This window comes from Ips typographus, linkage group LG4, assembly GCF_016097725.1.
Source record: "Ips typographus isolate SLU linkage group LG4, UJ_Ityp_2.0, whole genome shotgun sequence".
Classification (NCBI taxonomy): domain Eukaryota; kingdom Metazoa; phylum Arthropoda; class Insecta; order Coleoptera; family Curculionidae; genus Ips; species Ips typographus.
Genome location: NC_138425.1, coordinates 3,219,710 through 3,237,926, shown reverse-complemented (window position 1 = coordinate 3,237,926; position 18,217 = coordinate 3,219,710). Strand labels below are relative to the sequence as shown.

Below are 18,217 nucleotides of genomic sequence, written 5' to 3'. Positions count from 1 at the left end.
CTCTTGGGAAAATCTACACTTGTGTTTCTTTTCCACAGTGACTATCAGGAACAACTCTCTCTGCTCTTGATTTTGATTTGACTTGCTTTGCTGCAATATGTTATTTAAACTAACACATGCCAGTATTGGCCTTATAGCCACCCTGAAGAGCCATGACATAACGAAACGCGTTGCTGAACTGAACTTAACTACTCATAAACAAAACCTCGACCCATATACAGAATATTATCCTTCTGTTATACTACTTAGTATCGTAATTAGAAATATCACATTTTATTAAAGCAATATATTTTGTGTGGCATTTTATCGACAGGAAATTGTGTACCGATATTAAATTAAATATGAGCAACTAAGGTTTTGCGGTAGGTAGTAGTGGTACCATTATTTTTCTGCAGAAACAAAAAAAAAACGTAAATGGGAAATTTTATCCGTAACAAAACCGTGAAACCTATGACGTATCTTATGCATAATGAAAACGGTATTTGCCTCGAGATCGATTATAAAAGCTCTCAAAATCTTATTTTATGCTTGTTTTTTTCCTATACCGAGGCATTGCGGTAAATTTCATTGACATTGTACTTAGTCGCCTTGAACAAAACCATTTCCTAATTAGTCAAGCTTTGGTGGAATTTATAATATCAATATCAAGGTCACTTCAGGTTTTTGCGTTAGTAGTTAGATTTATTCACGCTTTGTTACGAGATATTAATGTTGCTAGAAACAAAAAACAACCCGACTTATTATGCGATTCAATTGATAAAGAACAATTCCTATCATCGATTGGCGCATGTACATCACAGCAGCAACGATCGCTAATATCACTTGAAAACCCGATAATAGAAGGGCGCAGCACAGCAAGACTTAACAAAGGCATTCGATCTGATCTAGCATTGTAACGGTTGCAATTATTTGTTCGAAAGATTCTTGAAGTGCATTGTTTTACGAAATTGGTTCTGATTTTTTGTTTTGTTCCTGCGGCAATGATAGTGCATTTATTGGGAGATTTAATAAGGTGATTTGACCTGGTGATCGACGTTTCCTTTGCTTAAATCAAAGGATACTTTTCAACCTACTAAGGCTGCCTGAAATAATGTTATAGTCAGATTGGTTGTCTATGTGGTACACTGTCAGTGCAGATACTAGATTGAGTGATAATGCATAGATTGAAAGCGTTTATCCTTAACCAGGTTTAACTGTTTTGCCTATATCGCTTACTTTGTATCAAGGATACTATTATTTTTGAAAATCTGAACATAACCGTTAAAGTCTCAAATTTAATTTTCAGATTATTCTTCCTATAAATCATTAATGAGTTATTGCAATTCACTAATGCAAATATATTTAATTTAGCAAGAGACAGCTGAATGTCAGTTGAAATTTTCAAATATCGGAAAATTTTAATGTTGCGTCACTTGACATTGTCGAAGCTTTCTCATATTAAATGTATAGGCTGAAACCACCTTATTTGAAAAAATCCTGTTAATGAAACCGAAAAATGTTTTTGTCAAAAAAACTTACCCACTTCTATAATGACTTTGACTTTTACTTGTATTTTTTACCAATTACTTTAAAAGTCGCAGAAAAACATGTTTTTATATCTCCGAATACAGTTGACTGGTTAGTTAGTTATCCATAAATGTGCAGCCATAATATCATATTACTTGTATCCGCATTAATAAAATCTTTTTATGTAAAGCCATAAAATTTATACATATATGCGAGAATAAAAGCTCTTTTAATTCAGTAGTTCTTCTAGAATCAAATTCCTTAAATAAGCTTTCACATTTTGATCAGAAAGTTGGAATTTTAGATACAAAAATAGCTTTTTGCTTGTTAAAATATTGCTCCCTTACTAAATTAATTATTGAAATGGAAGCAGAAACAAGCAAAATTAAGAAAAATAAAACATCCAAACATTGTGGTACTTAGTAGTAATTGAATAAGTATCAACTAAATATTGCGAGTTACATATGTGGCAGTAAAAACCTAAAAGCGAAAGAAAAAGTACAATAAAAATCACATTTGAAACAGAAGCAAAGTTTAAAATTAAATTTTGAGAAAAGCTTTGAGTTGCTATATTTAATGTTCTATAAATCCGTCACTATTTTCATACCTTTCTTCAAGTAGGTATGTAAATAGCGGAAAAATGTAGTTTCCATTTATCTACAAAAAATCGCCATTACTTATTATCTCGAGAAATGCACTAGAAAAGCGAAAAAATTCAAATATGTTATATTTTTTGCCGTTGATGTTTGCGAGCCAAAGGCACAGTAGAGAAAAAGAGCAAAGGAACTTATAGTGGGTCTTGTTATTGGTCTATAATTTACAATATCTTAGAATTACTAAGGAGTTTTCAGACCTACTATAAAAAAAGTACTCTGAAACTCGTTCCACTTTATCATAATTACTACTCTATTCCAGAGAACTGGTAGTCTTGTTTAATCCAAAATATAGAGTTTACAACCATTGAAAGACCTTTTTGACCTCGTTTTAGTGGTCTTAATACTTTTTGTCCAATAGTGAAAAAGCAAGAATAAATTATAATTATGAGAATTACATTTTGGCAAATCACCTTATACAAACCAGAGAAAAATCCCAATTATACATGACTTTTAGGAATTTCTAGAGGCTTTGAAGACTATGAGAAAAAATATGTTTTCTTAAGTGCTTTAAAGATAGAGTAAGCATAGTAATCCTCCTTTTAAGATATTCCATTGTACTTAGTTGATTAGACAGACAAAATCTGTTCATAACTAACCTAACCTAATCAATAAAAATGATCACCATCCCTATGGGTTGTGTTCTGCTAACCTAAAAATCCCGCTTAATTTTTCAATGAAAAGTTCCGGGGAATTTTGTGTCAATTTGTAATTTAGTAATAACCAGCAATTATTGGTGGTTATATTTTATATTTTCGCTAGTTTTTCGACAATTTAATAATAACTTTTACAGTAAAGTTGTCAGAGTTCCGGTAGTTAAGTTCTTACCCCAAATTTCGTAATTTTGATAAAATTAGGTCGCTTATTCTTAAAGGCAGGGAACGAGATTCTCAAGAGGTGTTGATAGAATGTGACAGAAGCAGTTTACAATGGCAATTTCCTGTCACGTTCTGTATACATTTCTCCTGATATCTCCTTTCCCTTGTTTGAAGAATACGCATCCTGGAGAGCTTTTAGCCCGTATAAAGGATACTTTTAAATTCATTTGTCATTTAGATTGTTTACTTAACCTTTTCCATCAGGTTTTATGCCTAAAGTTGATTTAATTACTCTTTAATGTACACACACAGTTTTACCTGTTTTAAACAATTCCGGTTTCCATAAATGCCTGATGAAGAAATAGAAGTTATAAGGTAAGACCTATACCAGATCATTTACACAAATGTTAAAACACGCTTGAAATCATTAAATAATATACAATAAAGACAAAAAGGTTGGATTGAATTCATTTCAAATTCAGAAGAAAAACGCTCGGACTAGTCGATACATTTTTTATACTAAATGTCATTTATATAAAATAAAATATCAACTTTTTTCTTAGTACAATAACCTATGAGCATGGAATCGTTTTAAAAACATAATCTTTTCAGAGTATTTTGTTCTATCAATGTACTTTTTTCGGATCTTTACGAATTAAGATATTAGTATAGTTTGGTAGTACATTCTAAATTGCAGTATATTTGTATTGTATACCTGGTTTCAAATACCAGATACTCTAGAAACTAAAAATATTTCGAATCTCAAAAACTTAAAAAAGTAATTTTGAGTTTTTGAGCAATTACTAGTATTCAAAATATTTTTTGGTATTTAAAATACTGCCAGGTTTTTGGTTTTTTGGATACTACAGATTCAGATTCTAGAGAACACCTTATAAACTGAACTAACCAGATGTTTATTTTCAGTGTTATATGTATGCTTGAATATGTTTTTGTGGGTAAAAACATGGAAAGTTTAATATATTAAGTTTTGTTCATTATATATTTTTTAATTTTATTATATTGTCCCAACAAACTTTTTTGTGTGGTGAGACAGAAGACCCAACTAGAAACAAAGAAATGAGAAACTCGTCTCAACAAACCTATCCCTATCTCCAACAATAGAAAATTTAGTTATAATACTAGAAGTTCTTTACGTTTCTCTTCGAAATTTTGATACTGTTTTTATACTTCTATAAATTAACCTTTTGTATTGCAAAGACAGTTTACTTTGAAGCAAAACTTTTTTAACACTATTTGCACTAAAAAGTATAAAACTATACTACAAAACCTGGTTCTCTGTATAATAAATAGATAATCCAAAATAATGACTTTATTCTCTAACAATGTGAAAATATAATTAAAACAATATGATCTGAAAGATGTGAACTGAATAATAGCAAAAGTAAACACAAAGTCATAAACAGAACCTGATTTATTATTTTTAGTTATTAAGAAAACTTGTACCCGATAACAATAGTTACATTGTATCGCAATTCTATTAACTCAGTCCTGTTTTGAAATCTTGTACCTCATTTTTTCCAGCAAATCTGGTCTGATGCATACAATCAGATTACGTTGCACTGGCCTCGAGTCCAGCCCTGCAAATTTCTATTTCATTCAGCCAAAGTCGTGCCATTTTGGACCTAACAACAATAGAAATTCAATAGCGGTGAGATCATGGTTCGGAGTCACGGGGATTTAAGAAAACTATGCAAAAACCGCCACAAAAGTCGGTAACACCCGTCACGATCATGCCTGGGACACGATCAACATTTTTTTCTTAGATTTGAAAGTGATAATATCGATCGGCTTTTAAGCTCCTGTTCGATTCGCTTTAATTATCATGTGTACCACTATTTATAATAACTTAAAAAAAAACGCAGTTATGTAGACGTGTTTTCACAGATTGTCGGCAAGATACGGATGTCACGCATGGTCTCCGAAACAGTAGTAGATACCAAGTAAATTAAATTAAGAAAATCCCAAAACATGACGTTTTAGAATATTTTAGATGATAAAGGGTAATATTTTGTTTACTTTTTCAGATATTTATAATAGCTACTTACAATATTGAGGGCAATACTACCTAAAGATGTTTGCTTCTGTATTTGATAGTTTTTCCCACTTTTGATCTTACATTTATTCTTCTAGTGTTTAAAAACCCTATTCTCTTATTGTCACATAAAAGTTGACTATTAGTAGAATGCCAATAAGGTATGGAAGAATTTTTTTTGAAAATTACTAATATAGTTTTGTTTATCTATCGCTCTATGGCAAACACTCATAATTTCACCGTTCGTTGGAAAGATTGTAACAGATGTATAACAATATTGAAATTATAGAAATTTAAGTCTCTTTTCTGGAAATCCATATTAATTGCAAATTCATTTACCAGAAATCCTACGTTTAACTCAAACTAAGTACACAACGTTTTTTTGCTCATTTATACACACTGAGTTTTACATTAGAGTTTCTATGATTTATTGGACAAACCAGTTGTTACAGTGCGATTCCTTGACCTGTGGAGGTTTCAATAAAAGCTGCACAATAAGTATCGATTCGTAAGCTGCTCTAAACAATGAATGAGCATTGAACCCAGGGCAGTCTCTGATCTTCTTGTGTCATGAGTGTTTCTTGAGACCTATATCACGTTTTCTCTAGATCTTTCCCGGCATAATCAAGTGCAATAACTGATACTTGGTGTTACGAAAAATGTGACTTATAGTGTCTTACGGCGTTTGACAATCTGCAGCAATTCTCAATTGATTGGGAAACCTTCACTGCGGATATGGAACACGACCTCTATGGCAGCCAAAAGAAGATATGGGGATTGATAAGACGAAGGAAACGCGAAGTCAACGAATATATAACAGTAACAACTATCCTGGGCGAGGCATGAATAAATAAATTACTTCAAACAAATGTTCGACGAAGATTACTGACTCAACCAGGAAAAGCCAGCAATGGCAGAAGCAACTACCCGTATCACCCACGAACTAGTAGAAAAATGTACCAAGGAACTAAAAAATAAAAAATCCCCAGGAATCGACGAATTGAACAACGAACTGATAAAGTACGGAGGTAAACCACTAAGCGAACAACTAGCCAATCTTTACCAGAAGATCTTAAATGAAACAACTATACCAATCGACTGGAAGAAAAGCATCACTATCCCTATCTTCAAAAAAGGCGACAAAAAACAACCAGGAAACTACAGAGGAATAACTCTCCTAAGCGCCGTGATGAAACTATTCACGAAAATCATATGCGGTATCATCTCAGAACAAATACCCATAATGGAAGAACAACAGGGATTCAGGAAAAACAGGGTACCACAGATGTCATATTCATCATTCGACAAATAGTCGAGAAATCAATCGAATACGAGATACCGGGGTATATGTGCTTCACAGTTCTGAGCAAAGCGTTTGATCGAGTGAGGCTAAATTACATCACAACCATATTGAGACTGGGCAGAAATAGTTAGAACTGTTGAAAACTTGAACACCAATACAACGACCAGAATACTTGTGAACAACAGCCTGATCCAAGAAGTGCCCAAATCAACAGAAATAAGACAGGGAGACTCTCTAAGCCCGGTACTCTTTAACCTAATCATTAACGAAATAATAAAAGACGGTAAAAACGCGGGGCATGGTTAGAGAACTAACAAAGGAGAAATAACAATATTGTGTTACGCGGATGACGCAGTAATTATATCAGAAAAGAGACTAATTCATCAATTCTACCTAAGAGCGAAACGCTAGAATATGTCGATTGCGATAAACAAGACAAAATCACTAGTTGTAGCAAAAGAACCTAGAAGATGTAAACTAGCTGTTAACGACGAAATAGTAAAACAGGTGATATCCTTCAGATACTTAGGGGTAGATCTCCTCTCCATCAAGACAGGAGATTTGAGGTAAAGAATCAAATAGATAAGGCCTCTAGAATAGTCGGATGTGTCGGGCCATATGCCGCAGAAGCCACGGCAGACACCAGCAGAACCAAGAGCATAACCCGAACGGCAGAGATGAGAACGCTCCGAAGTATCACGGGACACACGCTACGTGACAGAATACCCAACCAAGAAATAAGACGAATCTGCGACATACAGGACATTGTAAGATTGACGAGGCAGAGACGGCGAGAGTGGAATCAACACATCAACAGAATGGAAGACAATAGAATTGCTAAAATTGCGAGAGACGGAATACCACACTCTAGAAGACCGCCAGGCAGACCACCAAAGAGGTGGACTGGATATCGACGTCGCAAGGAACTCCTTAAAGCTGGAAGAACAGGTTGAAAGCCTATTTCAAGAAGAAGAAGAAGAAAAAAAAAAGACCAAGGTATCCAAAATCATTTGGTAATGTTTCTACGCGTCTTTTGTAATATTTGACACAATACAAAAGGAATACTATTCTCAAAGTTGCGATTTTTGTGGAGAAGTAAGCGAAATAGACCTTATCGGCCATAGCTTTTAGAATATCAATTGGGATCTGCCTCTTGAATCGAATGTGTATGTTGAGTAACAATCGCTGGCAACTGATAAATAAATTAAAGTTTCCTTGTTTACAATTCACTCTAAAGCATTTGAAATGGAGCTTTCAAGAATGATATAGATGATGATGGACCTGGAGAATCATGGAATAGAGACTGTGAAACAAGATGAGAAATAGCAGTGGATACAATTGATGATGATTATTATTATAAAACCTCCTAATTGCCCAACTTTGTGATTAGTGCTGTTTGGAAATCCCAATGCAAATCATCCTTATCTTCACTACAACATTGGGTATCCCTTCCATTAAAGTATAACCTAGCTTAGTAGCAAAAACCATCTCAAAGAGATTAAAATCTCGAAGGAAAAAAAACAAGGAACACAATTTTGCGGTAGTAAAAGCGCAGCTAATTAAGAACATATTATAACTAACCTACAATCACATATTTCTGTAACAGAAAACCGTAAGTCTCGGGCAGGAAATTCGCTAAGATTCCGTCGAAGGAAGGTCGTCTAGCTTCGATTCGGTAGTAGTGGTGGAATCGAAATCAATCCGATAATTTCACGGCAAATTATCGGATAATAAAAGATACTAATAATATTGTCAATCCCGATAACGTAAACGTCGTAATTGCGTGAAATAGTTTTGCAATCGCGGAAGTCCTGCGCAATCGGATACACAACGCTTATTATATCATAAAACTAATTAAAGTCTGCAAGGAAAAATCGTTTGTAATTAAAAATTGTTGGTTTCGTGTGGCTCGGTAATAACACTTTATTAGAGCTGCGTTCGCAGTGTACGTGAATTCTTTACCATGTCGTTGAATTAAATATTTACACATATAAGTTGCGGTGAAACTGTTATTGATATTTCAAATAAAATCGTTAAAAAGTCCTTAATGGGAATAAAGCCTGATTTCTTTGCCATATTTAAATCGACTGTTTTGCTGAACTCCGAGTAATTGATTCCTTTTAGGGTCTCATTACTTCTAGCTGTAGTAACATTAACTTCATTAAGTTAGTTTTACAATTTTAACAAGAAGAAATGATGCACCAGGAATTTTTAGAAGAGACTTAAAAACAATGCAATTATTTTTTTTAATACAATTAACTTTTTTTGGTTACTTATTACTTCACTCGTATTAGAATCTCCAGAATCTAATATCATAACTGATATATGAAAATCACTTGTCAAATTCTAACACATGTTTTGATTATTTTGAATAGAACATCCTGTATTTTATTTGCGTTTTATATTTTTATTTCCCTCTATGTTGCCTCTAAATTCCTGACGAGCCAAACCTTAATTTTGATTGTTTTTTTTTATGAAAACTCAAATTTCCACAAAAATTGTCGCTGGTTTTTTCTGTCAACTTGACAACCTGTCGCATTTCGCATTACATTTTTGATAAAATTAAGCTTACAGTCAAATCATCAAATTTTATTTCTTTAAATTTGACACTTTTGACGTTCAGAAACATTCTCCTGTACTGTAATTCTGAGAACTTTTAACAGATTTAGCGTCAGAATGACACTTTTGATAGACGGAATTACAGATTTTATCATTGTTTTTTATTGTTGAAACAGGCGTTTTTTTGGCAGCGTTGCCAAACCTTGCGCATTTACCTTAAACAGCCTGTCGCCGACCAGGATCGTCAGCAGTAAAGCAGGCAGCAGGGTAAATAGTTATGGTTCAGATATTACAAAGATTTCAAAATAAGCTGTATTCATTTCCACTCCTTGGACACTATTTATGCATTATTAGACGATGTTTTCCATACTGACAAAAATGACTTTTACTGAAAAGCAATTTGCGGCCCTAATTTTATAAAAATTGACTTTAAAAAAATGTTTTTGGTTTATTAAAACCGCCTAAACCATTTTGAAGATATAAAGGGTACAAAATTCTCAAAAATGTGTTGATCTTTTACAGCAGCAATTTATAAATAATAATATTGCAAAAAAAGCAGGGGAAGAAAATTTTGAATATACAACATAACCCTATATTTACACACCTAAAAAATACATAAACAAGGAGAAAAACCTAAAACAACAACTGTGATTTTTCACGTGACTATTGATGGCAAAACAAAATGTGGAACGGTAACTCCCTCTAGCGGTAAACGGAAGGGAATTGAGAGATAAATAAGACCGCTAACGACAAGCATAAATATCATATGCCTATTAGGCCACCGGGTATAGCATCATTTACTCGAATGCAGCTCGATTTATCAATCATTGAGCAAATGAAACCGTAGAGAAACTCGATAGGATCTATAAAAGCACAAAAAGTTTTGATGATTCCATAAACTAGTAAAACGAAGAGAAAAACTTCGACAAAAACTTTTCAAACTGCTTTCCAAAAACTTTACTAAAAATCTAAACTTAGTTCCATATAAATTCTTGAATAACATATTAGTGGCTTCTGGCTTATTTACAGAATCTTATTGTTATTGATATCAAAATATCTGTACATTATTGTCAATCAAAAATCCTAAAAGTCATTCTAAAATAGTATACTTTTTTGGCTATAATATGATTATTTTTGTTAAGTAGAAACTTCTTAATCCATAATTATGCTTGAATTTTTATTCGCATCACAAGAATTTCATCATAATAATTGTTCAAAACAGGTTATAGACTGTTTGTGAGATATAACTAAGCTCTTACAAATTAAATTACTGATTATATTTTAGACAAGAAGAGTGATAAAAATTGAAATTTTATTAAAATCTAACAACAAAACCGTTATAAAAAAATCCATGATACTAAAAATTTAACAAGTACCTACTAAAAGAGCATTCTCGTAAAGTTCTAAAACACATTATAATGCCAGTAAGCTGTATAATGCCTATTATGTTCGTGCAAGATCATATCTTTAAAATGCTAAAAAGTCGTTGACATTAATTAACTTCTCAATATTTGTGTGGGTTATTATAATTACGTAAGAATTGCATGCGTTTGCTGAAAGCTGTAAATCGTCACTGATGTTTATTTGGTGAACTATGATACATGCGTTATAATGTCGCCTTGCGAGCCATTTAAAGCACCTATTAAAATTATAGTTGCTAAACTTGGGTCACGTACTGCCTACTTTCGAGAAATAATCCCAAGAAGTGTATGCCTTGTTTTTATGTAAACATTGAAATTCAAACAACATTTTTATGATGTCATTATAACTATTAAGAAAACCCCATTATTTGCATGAAATAGTTGGTTGATTGATTGATTCTAGAGACTTCTGCCAAATATCGCAAGTTTCTTGGAAAGTTTAGAGTTGTAGAAGTTTCTCGAATGATTTTTTGAGTTTCTTATTTTTTTGTCATTAATCATATTTAATGGTCATTTTTTTCCAAGAGAACTGGCATTTACTTTGTGTAAGACATCATCCTTTTACTTGTTCTGAAAGGCATACATATAAATATTTTATGTTTTTTAAGTGCAAAAATACTTCAGGGCTGTTTCTTTTGCTGTACCAAAAGTCTACATAGATATGCATTCTTGCATTTTTAAGTTAAGTAAGATAAGACGATGGCAGCTTAAAAGAAACATTTTAATCTTACTAAAAACCCAAAAATAACCAAATTGTAACGATTTTATTTGTCTGATGTCTAAAGAATCTATATTGGATCTACATTTTGCGACGTCCTCTGAACACATTTGTCAACAGCGCGTTTTCTATTTATTAAAGTTGGAAACACAGATAGAACAGGAATATTTAGAGTGTTTTTTCTCGATGAAACGCTAGAAATAACAAAACTATAAGTGTTTCTTCTGATATGACAAAATGATCCATTTAGGATATGGACACATCTGGTAATTGTCTTTTTCGTTTGAGCATCGCAGGAAATACAGCTACAAATACCAATTTGAGTTTTTTCGTAGGTAATGCCACAAGAGCCTTAAAATTATGGGTAATTTTAAAGCTCTTGTGGTATTTAAAGCTATTCTTGGTATTACCACAAGAGCTTAGTGTTAGTTAGTAATAGAGTTTGTCATTGTCCAACGCTTTGTGGACAACCTCTATGTCAGCAGGGTAGAAAAGACAGGTTAAAAAGCAGCATTTTGAGTTTTTAGAACTGTTTGAACAGTTAAATTACGTTTTTATTAAGGTTTTCTATTTTAGAAACTTCTTTTGTAAAGTATTGTAAAAGTACTTTTTTTTTGGCTTAAGTGTAATATGAAATATGGAGATATAGAACACTATCCAATTAGCTAAAACGGCACCCTACAATTTTATTAATTTATTTAATTAACAGCTACTTTTTCAGTCTCAAATTATTAGGCTTCGTGAATGACCTCAGATATTTTAACGATGATAAATACGTTAATTATATTTTTGAATTTAAATATTAAATTACAGATTAAGAACGTGATACATCACATACAATCTTTTCTCGTGCTAAATCTGTTTGGTTCTTAATTATTTAATATCATAATTTAGATGTTGAGGTGCAGGTTTTTTGATTTGAATGTATGGCATCAATTAATTTTGTACCAAAGGCATTAAACTTAATTTGAAGAAAGTGCTGTTAGTTATTGAAATATTGTTTTTGACTTACAATTGCGTCTAAAATTTGTTATTTACATTTTCAGAGAAATGTTTGATGCGTCTTCGTTCGCGTTCAAAACTTTCGCATTGGAAAAGTCTAATCGATCCTAAAAAAATAAAAATTGTCTATTGGATACTAGTACAGCAATGTAAAAACCTCGATTACGTCTCAATGAAACCAAATAAAGATACCGTTTAATTAACAACCCAGTATAATACAACTTATAAACGTAAAAGTCAAGGCTTTTCACACTAGAATTCAGCCAATAAATCAAACTTATGACAGTGTAAACTGCATCAAATTTCTTTTTTCTGTTTGAAATAACGAGGCTTTTGCAATGAGTCAGTAAAGACTGTTTGTAAGTAATTATAACAAAGTTAGTTGGGTTTCGTCTTTTAAGACCTCTTCAGACGCATTCTTGGATAATATTAATTAAGCTCACCCACCAAAACAGACAAACTAAGTGAGGAGTACTTTATTAAATTCTAATTGTCTAACAGTCTAAACTTTAAAAAAAAAATCTTAGTTTTAGTTACCACCAGTTTGATTGAAACACAACAAAATACAAAAAGGAACAGACATTCTAAAAGAAATACTTTTTACAATAATTATGACTTATAAACTTAATATTAACAACATTTAATGTAGATGATGAGCTTTTACATAAAAAACAGAGTTACGTATTTGATTTGAATTACATCTATCCATCAAAATAAAATCTGTGCAGTCTCGGGTATAATCAATATCTTTAACAACAACATATCTCGTTTGAACTTATCTTAGATATAGCCAGTGGTGCTCCATCACAAACAAAAACATATTCATATTAAACTTCAGTCTAATTGACAGTATGTTGAATAGTTTTGCTAACAGGGAAGTGAAATTTCATTGTAAAGGCACAATTTTTTGCTAAAAGACAAACTTTTACCTAGTAACAAAATCCAACTTTTGGTGAAAATTTAATTATAACACAATTCACGTGGGCATTAAAACTCAAATTGGATTCCAAGACTAAACTACACCCCTCCTAAAAAGGGATGTGCTCCCTTTTTACAAATATCTCAACATTTTCAAAGTTTTGCTAGTTTTTGTTTTTTTTTGCAAATACACAAAACTTTGACTTACTAAACTTAAATTTTCACCACACATTTAAATATGTTACAGAGGTGTTTGTTCTCGTCTGTGTGTGAATTTGGTGCAAGTCTGTTAAACTTATACTGCATTGTATCATCCGCAAAGAACAGTTTTTAGGGAAAGCTTCAACCAATATATTCTTTAATATTTTAGTCATTAAAGACAATAACACCAATTACGGCCACAACTTGATGAAAATTCATTGCTCTTATGGCTGATTTAGCATAAAAGCAGAACATCTATAATAATGCAGTGACTTGTGAAAGTACTGAAAGCTCTATCTTTAAAGCGTTATCTCCACGTCTGTTAATGGTAATTTATGACGATTTTTTCCATCCAAATCCTTTTTCAGTTTACTGACAATTTAAAATGAACTTTAAAATAAAATGATTCTATACGTGTATATAAAACAAGAATTTTCAATTAACGTGGGTATGCAGCATTCTGTGGTAATTCATTAAAATTGAGGTCCACTTGCGACACGAAAAAATTTCAAAATCGATGTCAAATCAACACTTTGCTCGTTAAAACGAGTCGAGTTTTTTTTATTTTCCCACAACACTTGCCGTAATCCTAATTAAAACTGATGCGGCCAGAAAACATTAGACGTCGTCTAAGTGGCTGCTAATAAAAGCCACCATAACCTTAATCAGTAAATTGCGAGACGACCATTTTCCATGTACGTTTTACAAGTTGGAAATCCTCTCCAAGAAATAACCACTCTTGATGGACAATTAAGCCATTTTGATGTTGTTCGCTCGTCGGCAGAAAAGGTTTTTTACGCACGGAAACGAATTGATTCGAAACCATCAATTGAGTCATACAAAGAAGATGTTTAGATTCCACATCTAATAAAAGTAAACAGTTTTCGGAAAACTTAACTAGTAAACCAATTTTGAATATAATTTGATTCTAATATATTAATTTATTCATTATAATAATAAATACAAAATTAATTAATAGACTACTTACTCAGAATCTGAAGAGTAGTTCATCTACAATTAATTTTACAATTAAAGGGGTTATTATTTGTGTATATGTCTCGCTGCCCCTTAAATCCTTTAAATCCTTTTAAATTACCTTAAGAAGCCATTGCATCTTTTGGGATAATATTAACGCTGTATCATCTGCATATTAAATATTTTGCAAGAGTGTTATAATACTAAATTTTGTACAGCAGCAAGTAAAAAATACAACATTTTTAGAATTTTTTCAAAATTAGTAGTTTTAAATCAATTTATGTAAATTTTATAAGTTTATAATTTGATTTTTTCCGGTTGTTCTAAAAATGTTTTAAAAATACAAGGACTAAATTTTATTCGTTTTGAGATCAGCAATTCCATGTTGAGTAGAAGTAATAATAGCATTTTACATGGACACCTAAAGGATTTGTGAAATGTAACAAAGTGGAATCAAAGCAAATCTTCAAAAAATCTGAGAAATTTTAAGTAAATTCTGTAAATTTTAAAACGCTTTTGAGGAAATTCTATAATTTGTAAAGTGGTGCAATTTAATATACTACAATCCAGTGGTATATTAAATGGTGTGTTGTAGTAATATTAAGTTTAGATGATTACTTCAAACAGTATAGAAGAAATAAAGAACATTTTTATATAATTTGCTTCACTTAAATTACTCCACATAACGTTTTATTGGGTTTATTTGGATAAATCAAAGTCTTATTAGTGCAGATACCTGTTTCCTAAGTCTTTTCTAAAGAAGATTTTCTCCCACCAATTATTGTTGTGTCTTAAATCAAAATTGTTTTTTTATGTTACCGATATTGGTACTTCCTAATATTTTTGTTGGATAATACAAACACAGTTATTAATAAGTTTTTGTTTACTTAAAACTTTTTTGCGTTAACGGTGAATCACTGAATTAAATAAAACAAAATATATCAGAGATTTACGTACCCCGTTTAATTGTTATGACAGGTCGAGCATGTAAAACTATTCGATATGGCGAGTTATGTTAATTTATCGTGGTCACGCAACATATCAGTGACGTACGATAATTTCTGGTAAGATGTGACATTACTTGGTAATGATCACAGTAGAAAGTTCGGTACTTTGAACGCGAATTACACCGTATTTTGATACGTTTAAATTGCAGAAATGGCATTTCTTATTTATGACTGCGATTTTGCTGACGTGCGAAGCGTGGTTTAGCCTACAGGGGTTTATTTACGACGAAGAGTGAGATGGTGTGTTGGTTTCTTTTCTTAATCTCTTTTCGCACTCTTTATGACACCAGAAGCATCAATAACGGTGGTACAGACAGTACTTCGGACTGTCTGAGTTTAATTCTTAACAGATTCTTCAATATCTTCTTCATCAACAAGCCTCAAGTTTTTGCTTCAGGGCTTAAAAAGTTGTAGAGCAACGCCGAAAACAACGTTTCGTACTTGAATCTTGTCAGTTAGTTTTTTTTTCCATATCAGTTTTTTTCTTTATGCTTTGTGCAGAACACTTACCTTTCAGAAGTAACAAGAAATTATAGGTTTCGATTTTGGAGCAATTTTGGTACCAATAATTGCTTTCGTGCATGCAATAACAATAATTATTATGAAAAATACCAGTTTGGAATAAGTAAACGATGATGGCTTTATTACTACATTTCCTTTTACTGAAGTAAATTACATGACTTTTTTAAATTATTTAAAAAAAAAATGTAACAAATTATTCACGCAGCCCTCTAAACGTTCCAAAGATAATATTGTGGAAACATGATTTATTATTATTTTTTTGCTTTCTGTCAACAAGACAACCTAATTTCATCTGTGGTCCTTAAAAAAGCACTTTTTAAACAATACTTTCTTACAGTTTTCATTCGAAAATGTTCTAATCACCCTGTGCTTGAGTTAATAATAATGTCTCTAAATACTTACCTCATAAGCAATGATTCAGAAAATGCTTGTTTTGATGTTTCCACTATTTTTGGACGAAAGCCTGAAACAATAGAACATATTTTGAGAATTAAGTTATTCATTATCAAAATATTACTAAATTTTTAGTCTTCAACAGTTTGCTGCTTAACATCTTCTCCATTCTTTAAAGACTTGTTGTCATGAGCATTTGTAAACATATTGGGCAGATACTTGTGCATTTTGTAACCTTATTGAAATAAATGCAATTTTACTATATGTATAGTAAATCTTAATAGCAAATTGAAATACACTTTTATAACAGTACATTTGTATTGATTTGAACATATTACGTGCAACAGGTGAGTAATAAAGAAGATACTCGATTTTTGCATTTAATTGAAGACTAGTTAATTTTCAGGCACGATAATGCAAGGCCGCACGTTGCACGAATAGTCACTGAATATCTGATTGAGGTTGACATACATTCAGTTAACTGGATTTTAACATAATCGAGTAACTCGTGATCGATCTGCCCTATCATTAAGAACTACGCGAGTACTTCAAAAATTATAGGAACAAACTTAGCTCTTTAGTATTCGAGCAAATAGTTTCTTTGGCTAATAAAGACGTATTATCCATAATCATATATCATAAGAAAGTATTTTTAGCTTTGGTTGATGCATTGGCAAGTTATCAATACACTAATTCTTGTGGTAATGATGATAAGGTTTTATCAATTCTAGGCAATTCTCTTTTTCTTATTGTAAACTGCAAATCAACATTATTTTTCGCAAATCAGCTATAACTTTCTTCTGAAGATAAGGTTTCTTCAAGATATTGCAACCACCTGCAGAGTTGCAGAGCACATGCATGTAATATTGTGATTACTGATGATACCATCAGATATCTCTGTATCGATATCGCATAAGATTCATTAATTGTGTTACTTTGTATCTTTGACTTTGGTTTTCTCTCATGGGAATATTTCAGAAGCCACACGCTTCAAAAATGATGGCAATATAATATAACAAACCGACATACCTGTGCTTTATAGATTTGACCAAAGCGTTCGACAAGATAGTGCTGGAGAATGTCATGAACAAGCTGGATAGCAGAGGAGTACCAGCTCCGGAACATTACGGAGACAGTTATAGAGAGCTCAACACAAGCAACACCACAACTATACGAGTAAAATTGAATCAATGACACATCCAATATCAAAAACGTAACGAAATATGATGCGGTGGACAAATTTGTATACCTGGGATCGTTGATAACCAAAGGTGGAGGCTGGTCACAGGAAATAAAGAGAAGATTGGCAATGGTGAGATCAGCAACAACTAAACAGATAAAAATATGGAGAGATCAAATGATTACAAAAAGAGTGAAAGTAATGCTGGCCAATTTCCTGATCTTTTCAATTGCTGCCTACTCCGCTAAAACATGGACACTAAAGAAGACGGATTCCTAAGAGTGTCATGAGTCGAACACAGAACAAACGCCGCTGTTCTTCAAGAACTAAAAATCAAAAAGGGTCTACTAAATCAAATAAATCTCAGCTACTTTGGCCACATAGCTAGAAGATGGACAACCTCGTGGTCGAGCGAAAAAGACCTAGAGAACGGTCATCATTGAGGTTGACCGACAGAAGATGACCAGACACACAATACATGAAGGCAATACATTTAGTACAAGATAGGAACACATGGAAACAACAAATCCAAACATATCAATCAAAACTTTAGTCCATTATCAATGGAAATTGCTTCAAAAAGTAAAGTTTAACATGAACCATGAAATACTAATATTTTGACGTGATCTGCTCACCCTATTATGTTAAATTAAGAATTGCAAGCCACCCTGAATATTTTTCAAGATAGTTAGCTTGCGTTTCAAAAAAATCAAACAAGAAACATTTATTATTTGAAAACAAATCAATCATTTCTACCATGTTGGTAAACCCTGCGCAATTCAAACACACACCCTTCCATGACAACTTGTTATAAGAAAAGAATTTAAATTTATTTTGTTGTTACACAAAACAACTGTACCTCAATGCAATACATAATTATCTATTGTAAAGTTCAGTGTCATTTTCATAATGATCGATTGACCTTAACTGAAAGGAAGTAGTTGTTCTCGTTTCGCTTTATACTGAAATTTCATTTGAAATAAAAATG

General features: G+C 32.2%; 1 protein-coding gene across 1 annotated transcript in view; it reads right to left on the bottom strand.

Moving 5' to 3' along the window:
• Positions 1-18,217, bottom strand: part of LOC145727737 (uncharacterized) — an 84,360-nt gene that overhangs the window by 18,567 nt on the left and 47,576 nt on the right. The window contains 1 exon segment of the mRNA XM_081977553.1: positions 16,059-16,119. The gene's annotated coding sequence lies outside the window, so the exon portion shown is untranslated.